This window comes from Ctenopharyngodon idella, chromosome 19 (genome assembly GCF_019924925.1).
Source record: "Ctenopharyngodon idella isolate HZGC_01 chromosome 19, HZGC01, whole genome shotgun sequence".
Taxonomy (NCBI): Eukaryota; Metazoa; Chordata; class Actinopteri; order Cypriniformes; family Xenocyprididae; genus Ctenopharyngodon; species Ctenopharyngodon idella.
This window is the reverse complement of record NC_067238.1, coordinates 5,122,844-5,133,340: the sequence shown is the minus strand read 5'-3', so window position 1 is coordinate 5,133,340 and position 10,497 is coordinate 5,122,844. Positions and strand designations below refer to the sequence as shown.

The 10,497-nt window shown below is 38.8% G+C and overlaps 1 long non-coding RNA gene across 2 annotated transcripts; it reads right to left on the bottom strand.

The window, feature by feature from the left end:
• Positions 1-485: 485 nt before the first annotated feature.
• LOC127501109 (uncharacterized) lies at positions 486-6,753 on the bottom strand. 2 transcript variants are annotated; one of them, XR_007926510.1, is made up of 9 exons: positions 5,843-6,753; positions 4,231-4,295; positions 3,301-3,419; positions 2,823-3,179; positions 2,474-2,691; positions 1,885-2,096; positions 1,665-1,812; positions 1,311-1,561; positions 486-1,195 (listed from the first exon to the last, which is right to left on the bottom strand). It is a non-coding gene; the product is annotated as an uncharacterized LOC127501109 (long non-coding RNA). The 2 variants fall into 2 exon arrangements; XR_007926509.1 differs by having other exon boundaries at positions 1,311-1,812.
• Positions 6,754-10,497: the final 3,744 nt, after the last annotated feature.

Below are 10,497 nucleotides of genomic sequence, written 5' to 3'. Positions count from 1 at the left end.
AGTGCAGTAAGATAATTACACTTGGTATCTAGGCTTCAGAAAAGAACAAAATGTCTTAAAATAAGCATTAAATCACTTATTCCAAGCTGTGTATTTAGTCTATTTAACTTAAAACTAGCTTTTTAGTCATTTTTTTAAAGTCTGCTTATCTTAACTTGTGTGAAAAATATCTTAAAACCAGAGTTACTAAACAAGATAATTCTTCTGAATTTAAGAATTATCGTAATATATTCTGACTTAAAATGAGACAAAGCATTTAAACTTAAAACAAGATTTAAAATAAATCAAGATCACACATACATAGTTAACAACTATTTATTCAACTTAATGCAACAAAACACAATGCATTTTGACATTGCTGAAAGATATATAAAAACTACAGAACTTTAGCAAGTTAGTAAGAGACCCCCCCCCTCCATCCCATACCCCCTACCCCCCTCTCCATCCCATACCCCCCTCCATCCCTCCTCCACCCACCCCACCATCCATCCTCTACCCACCCCACCCCTCCTCCACCCCCCATCCCACATCCCCACAGCAGTTGGTGAAGGAAAGAGTGTGGGGAGTGCCTTGATTAGCGCTATATGGCATATTCCACTAAAAACAGAACAACAAACGTTTACTTCACACAATATTCTTCCTACACAAGATAATTATAAGGTAGATCCTGAGTTTAGAAAATTCTTATTTTGTTACCATGGAAAGTAGAGCAGCACAATTCCCACATCCCTCCTCCACCCCCCAATCAAAAAAAACAAAAACAAAAAAAACTTGAACAGAACAGTCCCTTTAACCAATCCAGATTTTTACCAGAACACTGAAGAAGCCCATGTCTTTTTTTAAAAAATCTGGTATGGGACTACAAATTCACACTAAATTACCAACTCTACTTTCCAATAAAGTCCTTCCACTCCGCCATTGCCTTTTTGTACGAAGCAGTGGCATCCCTCTCGTGAATAGTGTCCTCCAATACTTCTGTCTGAATTACAGAAAGCAGGGTTGCCACACACTTGGGATATGTGAGGTGAAAGGTGTAGTAATAAGCCATCAGATACAGCAGGCCTTCACTGAGGTCTTCCTTGGCAAATGTGGTGACGGGAGTGGTCCCAATAGCGATCAGACAGTTGGAACCAAACAGCAAAACAGGGCTGGAGAGAGATCTCTTCTGAAGGTAGATTGTGGGATCTTCAGTTCGCTAAAATTAAAAACAAAAAAACAACATTTTCTTTAGGATACATCAAAACATGACATATTAAAGCCATTGCATACTACCAAATAAACAGAGTTCGATGTGATGATGTGAAACTCACCTGAAGGACATGAAGCAATGCCTCACTGGCATGTCCCAGCTTCTTCGGTGGGGCAGTTGGTGAAGGAAAGAGTGTGGGGAGTGCCTTGATTAGCGCGATGGCATATTCCATTAAAAACAGAACAAACGTTTACTTCACACAATATTCTTTCTACACAAGATAATTATAAGGTAGATCCTGAGTTTAGAAAATTCTTATTTTGTTACCATGGAAAGTAGAGCAGCACAATTCTGTATTAATTTAAACAAACCCTATTTAAAAAATAAAAAAAAAACGATTCTCAATAAACAAAAACTATTTACTAGAGGTTATGAAAAAATGATTGCAACAGTCTACAAGACACATGTGACTTACCTCCATCCAGGGTCATGGGTGGCTTCATCACCTTCTTCCAAACAGCATAAAACTGCACCTTGGCACAGAAGTCTTCCCATCTTTTCTTCAATTTGTCCATGAATTTGCTGCTGCCCTTACCCAAGATCCGACACAGCTCACCCATCACCTGCACAAATGTTTGTTAAAACCTGCAGTGATGCCTCCTTTGTAACCAAGCAAAAACAACTGTATTGCTTACATTATGAAGTTCCTTGAAACATGGATACGCATCAAGGATCTTTGTGGTCCTCTCCTCTTCTTTCAGGGCATTACTGTCAATGAAGGCTCGTCTTGCTTGAAACTCAAGGTCAAGGATGTGGGAGACAGCATCTTGGTTGGGTTTTGTTTTTTTATACATCTCCTGCAGTGTTTTATAATGTCTGGCCTGTGTTGTCAGGCTATCCATGTCTGCTAATGGGTAAAAATGGGTAATGGACATGTTAATCTGAGGGATTCCTTGGGTTTTAGATGAACGTTTAAAAAAGGGCCTCATAACTATCTGTTTTGGCTAGATAACGACCCTTGATATCTGACAGGAAAAGGGCTAAATATATTGAAATATGAAAAATCTTAAACCCCAATACACAGCAATGTTGCACATGTAATATTTTCAACAATTTTGCCGTTTTTATGCTGTTTTGAGTCGAATGAAAAATGAGCAGTCATCAGTAAAATTACCTTTCTGGTAAACAAAGTGTCTTGATAAATTGTAAAGTACAAATGTCTGTAATTTATGATGATACAGGAAAAACTCTCAATATTGCCCAAACTTATTAAAATTAACTTACATGATGCAGTGTGGCCATCATCAGAACTGCTACCAGGTGTTTCTTGCAAAATTACGGTCGATCCGCCACTTGTGTCTGCATCATAATCTTCTCTGTCACTTGATGAGAAGTCAACTTGAATTCTTTTTTTTGGATGGCCCCTCTCTGGTGTGGGTCCGTCTCTTTAGTGGGGACCTCACATTTTGCAGCCTCTTGTGGAGATTATTGTAAATACTCTTCTGCAGTAAAGAAAATGACATGCTAAATGAACAAATAATAATGAAAAATCATAATGTGACAATGTTAGAAGAATAGTACGCATAGCCATTATAACAAGTGTAATACATTATAGCATAGATTTGTCACTTACATGTTTCATAGTTTTGTCCTTATCCTGCAGCATTGGATAGTACTCCACTATTTTTATAGCCATTGCAGTAACCTCATGTTTTGGAGGGTATCGGACCATCTCTCCCTGCTGACTCGCGCGCAAGATGGAAACCATGCTGGTGACCGTGTTTCTTACCAGCCTGCATCTCAACTCTTTCGACATTACACATTGCTGCTCTCTACCAGTGCGGACCATTTCAAAGTAATGCTTACGAGTTTGCTCTAACTCGGTGTCTGTATAGACAACATATTCTGGAGGACTGGGAAGCTGTAGGGTCTTCTTTGGGCTTTTTTTTCTTCAGTGGAGTGGATTCCTTTGGGCTGACTGGAGGGCCAGCTTTGTCAGGCAGATGACAATTTACAAAATTACAAAAAATAATAATAATAATAATAATAATAAAGGAGGAAGAAATGTCTTGCATGCTAGGATGTTCCAAGACAAAGTAGGTAACAGATACCTCTGGGCTAATGAGAGCCCACACTCTTTTTCTCCTAAGAAAGTGTTCTGGGCCAGGAAAAAGGTCTCTGAGGTCATCACGACTGAGGGTGTGGAGCATGGCCTCATCAATGTTGGCAGCTAAAAAGAAAACACAATTATTAAGTATCCTTTTACCATAACCATTTTTCAACTTAAATTAAATGCTGGTAATTTAAAAAATTAAAAATATATATGTAAAACAGTTAAGAAATAAGTGAGATAACTACCAGCATGAACATTAAACTAATTTATGAGCATTATCATTAACATGTTATGGAAAAACAATGTGATTATACATTGACAATTAACTCGCTCAAGAAAACCACAGGTGCAAATGTGATAAGATTACAAATTAATTTTGTTATATTTCAAAGACAATATTGTCTGTTGTTGCCAAGTTTTCCAAAAAAATATTATATAAAAGCATCTGTGCATCTCCAAGCAACAAACAGCTGTGTTCCGTTTCTAAATGAATCTGCATTTTGAATGAATCAATGATTTAACGGCCATTAATAGTGCATTTTTGCTCATTTAGACATTAACCACCACCTTCTGCCAGTTTTTGATTTATTTATCATTCAGTTAATAATAATAATAATAATAATTATAAACTTAGACACTGTAGACTTAAAGTTTGTGTAAAAATTGTTTTTTTTTTTTTTTTTTTTTACAAAAGCTACATTTTTGTAATGTTTTATGATGATTTCTCATGTAACAGTAATATGAATTAAATCTTTTATGGGTGTTTCTTTAATGTGCAATTCATTTGTGATTTATTATATTAAGTAATTGACACACCAAGTCATCACATTCATTTGATTTATATATATATATATATTAAAAAAAAAAAAAAATCTAATATTCGCTCTAATATTAATATGTAACTTTGTAACTCCAAAAATTCACCTACCTTTCAAAGTTGATAATGAAACTTCATCTAGTCCATCCATTGCACCTTTTTTGTCGTTTGTATAACTGCAGGGAAAAAGGATAAATTCTTTCTTTTACAAAAGCTTAAAGCAGTTTTATGTAAGAATTTTGCAATAAAATATCCAAAAACCACTAGGCTAGTGTTATATATATTATGTTCACTTGAGTACTGACAATATCCCAAATGTTTCCAACTATTTGTAAATCATTTAAATAAATAAATAAATAAAATAAATAATAATAATAATAATAATAATAATAACAATAACAATAAAACCCTGCAATTTTATCCAAGGCTCCGGGATGTGAGTCGCCTGTCAATTGCGTCATACCCGCGTTACCCTCGGTTTTATTTTGTAGAAACCATGTAAATATCAAAGCGTCTTTGGTGTTTCCATGTTTTAATATACAAGGGAACAACTGTTTTGATATTTATAGACAAAACGAATTGTTATATAGCTCAACACGTTTAGTCCCTGCTAAGAAAGAAAAGAAAAACAGCATATGTTGGTTAAGGTTTTGGAGCTGGTATGCTGGTCCTGTGTTGATCCTGAGCTGGTCCATGCAGATCAGGACCAGCATGGGATCAGCTGAAACCAAAGTAACAGCTCCAAAACCTACCTTAACCAGCATATGCTGTTTTTTTTTTCAGCAGGAAACATTGTTTAAATCTATTTTTCTTGATTTTTATTGAGTACCATGCTTTACCATGCCTCAGAGAAAAACACTATTGTGTGAAGTAGTTAACATAGAATAATCAGATGCAGCTTTATTTTTAGTAACAGTAATACAGCATTTTCACCATCATACAATACGTTTTAAAATTAATTGCATGTCATTTATCAACACAAGCCATCCAGCATTTAATATGAGATTGTAAAATCGATCTCTCTTACTGCAGTGTGTAACAGTGTCTCACAGCAGCCGCCGGGCGAACGCACATAAAAACATTTTAACGTTAAAATATTTTCAACACACTCCACTGTATATAATGTTAAACGGAGCTGTGTTACCGAATATTCATGACCAGAAAAGCGGGAGCGGCGCCGGCGACTGTGTCATAATAAAAGTTCCGCTGCTCGTGGGGCGTGTGTTGCGCAATCACTTCAGCGGCCTCGTTCAGCTCCACAACACTCGCTCCTGCTCTGCTTCATACTACAGTAACGTTAATAATCGCATCCATGAACATGATTTCTTCCCGAGTCCTATACCAATTCTTTTCCACCGTCTGTTGAGGTGGAGACCACATGTCCCAAGATTCCGCGCTCAAACTTGACGTCATCAAGCCACGCCTTTGTTTTGAATAGGCCTCTAGCGACCTCTAGCGGACATAAAATATTAGTGCACTACGATTTAAGATACTTTTGTAGGGTTTTTGAACTTTTGAAGGAAAAAATAAATAAATGAAACTTTCAATCTGTGTTTACTACATTTATCAGGCCTATACACTGTAAAAGTATTTTACTTTCATCATGATCTCTCACATCACAAGGACTGGTCATTGACCGTTTGAACCTAACGTTAGCAGTTTTGGATGCTCAAAATAAAATTCGCGTTATACAGTGAAGTGAGATTAAGTCAGAATGGCTTACCTTTGTTGTCCGGATTCTTTTCAAAATGTCAGATGATGTTTTAGCACTAAATCAGCATCACAAAAGAAGACAAAATGACAAAGTGAGCAAGCATGAATGTCAAACTATTTAAAACGCGTCGTGTACATGAAACTCTGGTTTCGTTTAAGACAGATTCGCAGCATCTCGGACTTGCCATTGTTGTTTCACTCACACATGTCCGTGATTGGTCAGAAACCCAACGGCTGCTAAAATAACAGAAACCCTTAACGCACTAAACAAACGGATTTTTTTTTCAAGACTACATAATCGTGACATGTGATATGTAACGTAAGCAATTGATTTTTCGAAAAATTCTAGTGGCTACTCACATGAACAGCTCAGTTAATGACTAGGCCTACTAGAAAATAATAAAGAATAGCGAACAACATTGATCTATTTCGTCTCTGTAATTTTGCCAGTTTTTCAAGACAAGTTATTACAATATCAGCGCATAAGTAATGCTTTAATCCGTCATGAGACAAGTATCATTTGTTAAACGCAGCTAACTTACTGGCTAACAAGACCAATCAACACAGTAATGTCGAATTTCATCAAAATCATATTTTTTCTACAGTCTAATATTAGACTTAATAATATTAGATTATACTTTGAAATGAAACATTAAACCCTTACCTCAGTTGAAACCAATATAACGTGGCAAGTTCGTTACCTCTTCTTCTGACTTGTGTGGTACAATGTACAAGTACAATGTGTGGTATGGTCTGCCAATTAATCAATGTGTGGTAGAGTGGAAGCGTCTGCCAAACATATCTCAATGGGTCCTGCAGACTATAGAAAGAGGTTACAGAATCCAGTCTGGTTCTCATCCACCACTATACAACAGGGTGCTACTAACGTTAGTGCATCCTGAGCAGACTCTGGTGATGGAACAAGAAGTAAAGACCGTTTTAACGAAAGAAGCTATAGAACGGGTCCCTCCACCCAACAGAGAGTCCGGGTTTTACAGCCGTTACTTCATTGTTCCGAAAAAGGATGGAGGGTTGCGTCCCATAATTAAATCTTCGTGATCTGATTCATATAGTCAGAAAATTCAAGTTCAAGATGTTGACATTAAGTCAAATCGTGACTCAAATCAGATCCGAGGATTGGTTTGTCATGATAGAAGGACGCATACTTCCATGTGTCCATCGTTCCACAATACAGAAAGTTCCTGAGGTTCGCTTTCAGGGGCGAAGCATACCAGTATCGAGTTATTCCATTCGGCCTAGCTCTTTCACCCCGCACGTTCACAAAATGCGTAGATGCAGCGCTGGCCCTGCTCAGGCTGCAGGACATACGCATTCTGAACTACAGTATCTCACAGAAGTGAGTACACCCCTTACATTTTTGTAAATATTTTATTATATCTTTTCATGTGACAACACTGAAGAAATGACACTTTGCTACAATGTAAAGTAGTGAGTGTACAGCTTGTATAATAGTGTAAATTTGCTGTCCCCTCAAAATAACTCAACACACAGCCATTCATGTCTAAACCGCTGGCCACAAAAGTGTAGTACACCCCTAAGTGAAAATGTCCAAATTGGGCCCAAAGTGTCAATATTTTGTGTGGCCACCATTATTTTCCAGCACTGCCTTAACCCTCTTGGGCATGGAGTTCACCAGAGCTTCACAGGTTGCCACTGGAGTCCTCTTCCACTCCTCCATGACGACATCACGGAGCTGGTGGATGTTAGAGACCTCGTGCTCCTCCACCTTCCGTTTGAGGATGCCCCACAGATGCTCAATAGGAGACATTCTTTAGCAAGGCAATGGTCGTCTTGGAGGTGTGTTTGGGGTCGTTATCATGTTGGAATACTGCCCTGCAGCCCAGTCTCCGAAGGGAGGGGATCATGCTCTGCTTCAGTATATCACAGTACATGTTGGCATTCATGGTTCCCTCAATGAACTGTAAGCTCCTCAGTGCCGGCAGCACTCATGCAGCCCCAGACCATGACACTCCCACCACCATGCTTGACTGTAGGCAAGACACACTTGTCTTTGTACCCCTCACCTGGTTGCCACCACACACGCTTTACACCATCTGAACCAAATAAGTTTATCTTGGTCTCATCAGACCACAGGACATGGTTCCAGTAATCCATGTCTTTAGTCTGCTTGTCTTCAGCAAACTGTTTCCGGGCTTTCTTGTGCATCATCTTTAGAAGAGGCTTCCTTCTGGGACGACAGCCATGCAGACCAATTTGATGCAGTGTGCGGCGTATGGTCTGAGCACTGACAGGCTGACCCCCCACCCCTTCAACCTCTGCAGCAATGCTGGCAGCGGTCATACGTCTATTTCCCAAACACAACCTCTGGACTTGACGCTGAGCACGTGCACTCAACTTCTTTGGTCAACCATGGCAAGGCCTGTTCTGAATGGAACCTGTCCTGTTAAACCGATGAATAGTCTTGGCCACTGTGCAGGTCAGTTTCAGGGTCTTGGCAATCTTCTTATAGCCTACGCCATCTTTACGTAGAGTAACAATTCTTTTTTCCAGATCCTCAGAGAGTTCTTTGCCATGAGGTGCCATGTTGAACTTCCAGTGACCAGTATGAGAGAGTGAGAGTGATAACACCAAATTTAACACACCTGCTTCCTATTCACAACTGAGATCTTGTAACACTGGGCCCAATTTTCACTTAGGGGTGTACTCACTTTTGTGGCCAGCGGTTTAGACATGAATGGCTGTGTGTTAAGTTATTTTGAGGGGACAGCAAATTTACACTGTTATACAAGCTGTACACACTACTTTACATTGTAGCAAAGTGTCATTTCTTCAGTGTCGTCACATGAAAAGATATAATAAAAAATTTAAAAAAAATGTGAGGGGTGTACTCACTTCTGTGAGATACTGTATATAGACGACTGGCTAATTCTAGCACAGTCAAACAGATGGCGGTCCAGCATCGAGATGACTTTCTCGCTGACATACAGAATTTGGGGTTGAGACTGAACGCCAATAAGAGTGTGCTTTCTCCATTACAGAGGACCAGCTTCCTTGGTGTGGTATGGGATTCAGTAATAATGCGGGCCGTCCTAGTAACAGCAATATAAGCGTCCTGTTAACTATTCTCTCAGTTGTGAAAGAAATAAAGCTAGGCCAATCACTCACTGTAAAACAGTTTCAGAGACTGTTCGGTCTGATGGCAGCTGCATCCAACGTGATACCTTTTGGCCTGCTGTACATGAGACCTTTACAGTGGTGGCTCAGGACCAAAGGATTTTCCCTGAGGGGGAACCCACTCCGTACGATCAAGATCACGCAGCGTTGTCTCCATGCCTTTGTTATATGGTGGAAACCTTGGTTCCTGTCCCAGGGTCCTGTGTTAGGAGCTCAATGTTGTTGAGACACTCTCATGACAGACACTTCTCTCACAGGCTGGGGAGTGGTAATGCACTTATTGTAAATAATATTATCACAGACAATAATCTAGATGTGCTGTGTTTGACAGAAACCTGGTTAAAACCAGACGATTACATTACTTTAAATGAGTCTAGCCCTCAAGGTTACGATTATCGACACAATCTTCGTCAGAAAGGCAAAGGGGGGGGGGTGTTGCTGTAATTTATAGTAATATTTACAGTATTACTCAAAAGTCTTTCAAATATAATTCCTTCGAAGTGATGGTGCTTTATGTAACATTATGTAAGTTGACATTTGTGCTGGCTACTGTATACAAGCCACCAGGACACCATACAGACTTTATCAAAGAATTTGCTGATTTTCTATCGGAGTTAGTATTAGCTGCGGATAAAGTCCTTGTTGTTGGTGATTTTAATATCCATGTAGATAATGATAAAGACACATTGGGATTGGCATTTACAGACATTCTAAACTCTATTGGAGTTAGACAACACGTGTCAGGACACACTCATTGTCGTAATCATACTTTAGATCTAATATTGTCACATGGAATCGATAATGATGCCGTTGAAATTCTGCAGCAGAGAGACAACATTTCAAATCATTATCTAGTGAATCTCGTGTATACTACATTTAGTCAAGGCTGCTAAACTGCCTCCCTGCCACAAATATGGTAGAACCATCACTTCTGCCACTAAAGATTGCTTTATAAATAATCTTCCTGATCAGTTTCATCGTTTTAGCATACCAGACAGCTTAGAAGACCTCGATGTTGCAACAGAATCTATTGACTCTGTCTTTTCCAGCACATTAGACTCAGTCGCTCCTTTGCACTTAAAAAAGATTAAGGAAATTAGTCCAACGCCGTGGTACAACGAGCACACTCGGGCCCTTAAGGGAGCAGCCAGAAAAATGGAGCGCAGCTGGAAGAAAACAAAACTAGAAGTTTTTCGCATTTCGTGGAGAGAGAGAATGATTGAGTACAGAAAGGCCTTAAAAACTGCTAGATCTGCTTATTTTTCAAATCTTTCAGAAGAAAATAAACACAACCCTAGGTATTTATTTGACACAGTGGCTAAATTAACAAGAAATAAAACTTCAACTTCTGATGTTTCCAAATAGCATAGCAGTAATGACTTTATGAACTTCTTTACTTGCAAAATTGACAATATTAGAGAGAAAATTATAACCATGCAACCGTCTACTACAGTATCGTGTCAGACAGTGCATTGTAGTGTCCCTGAGGAAAAATTCAATTCAATCGCT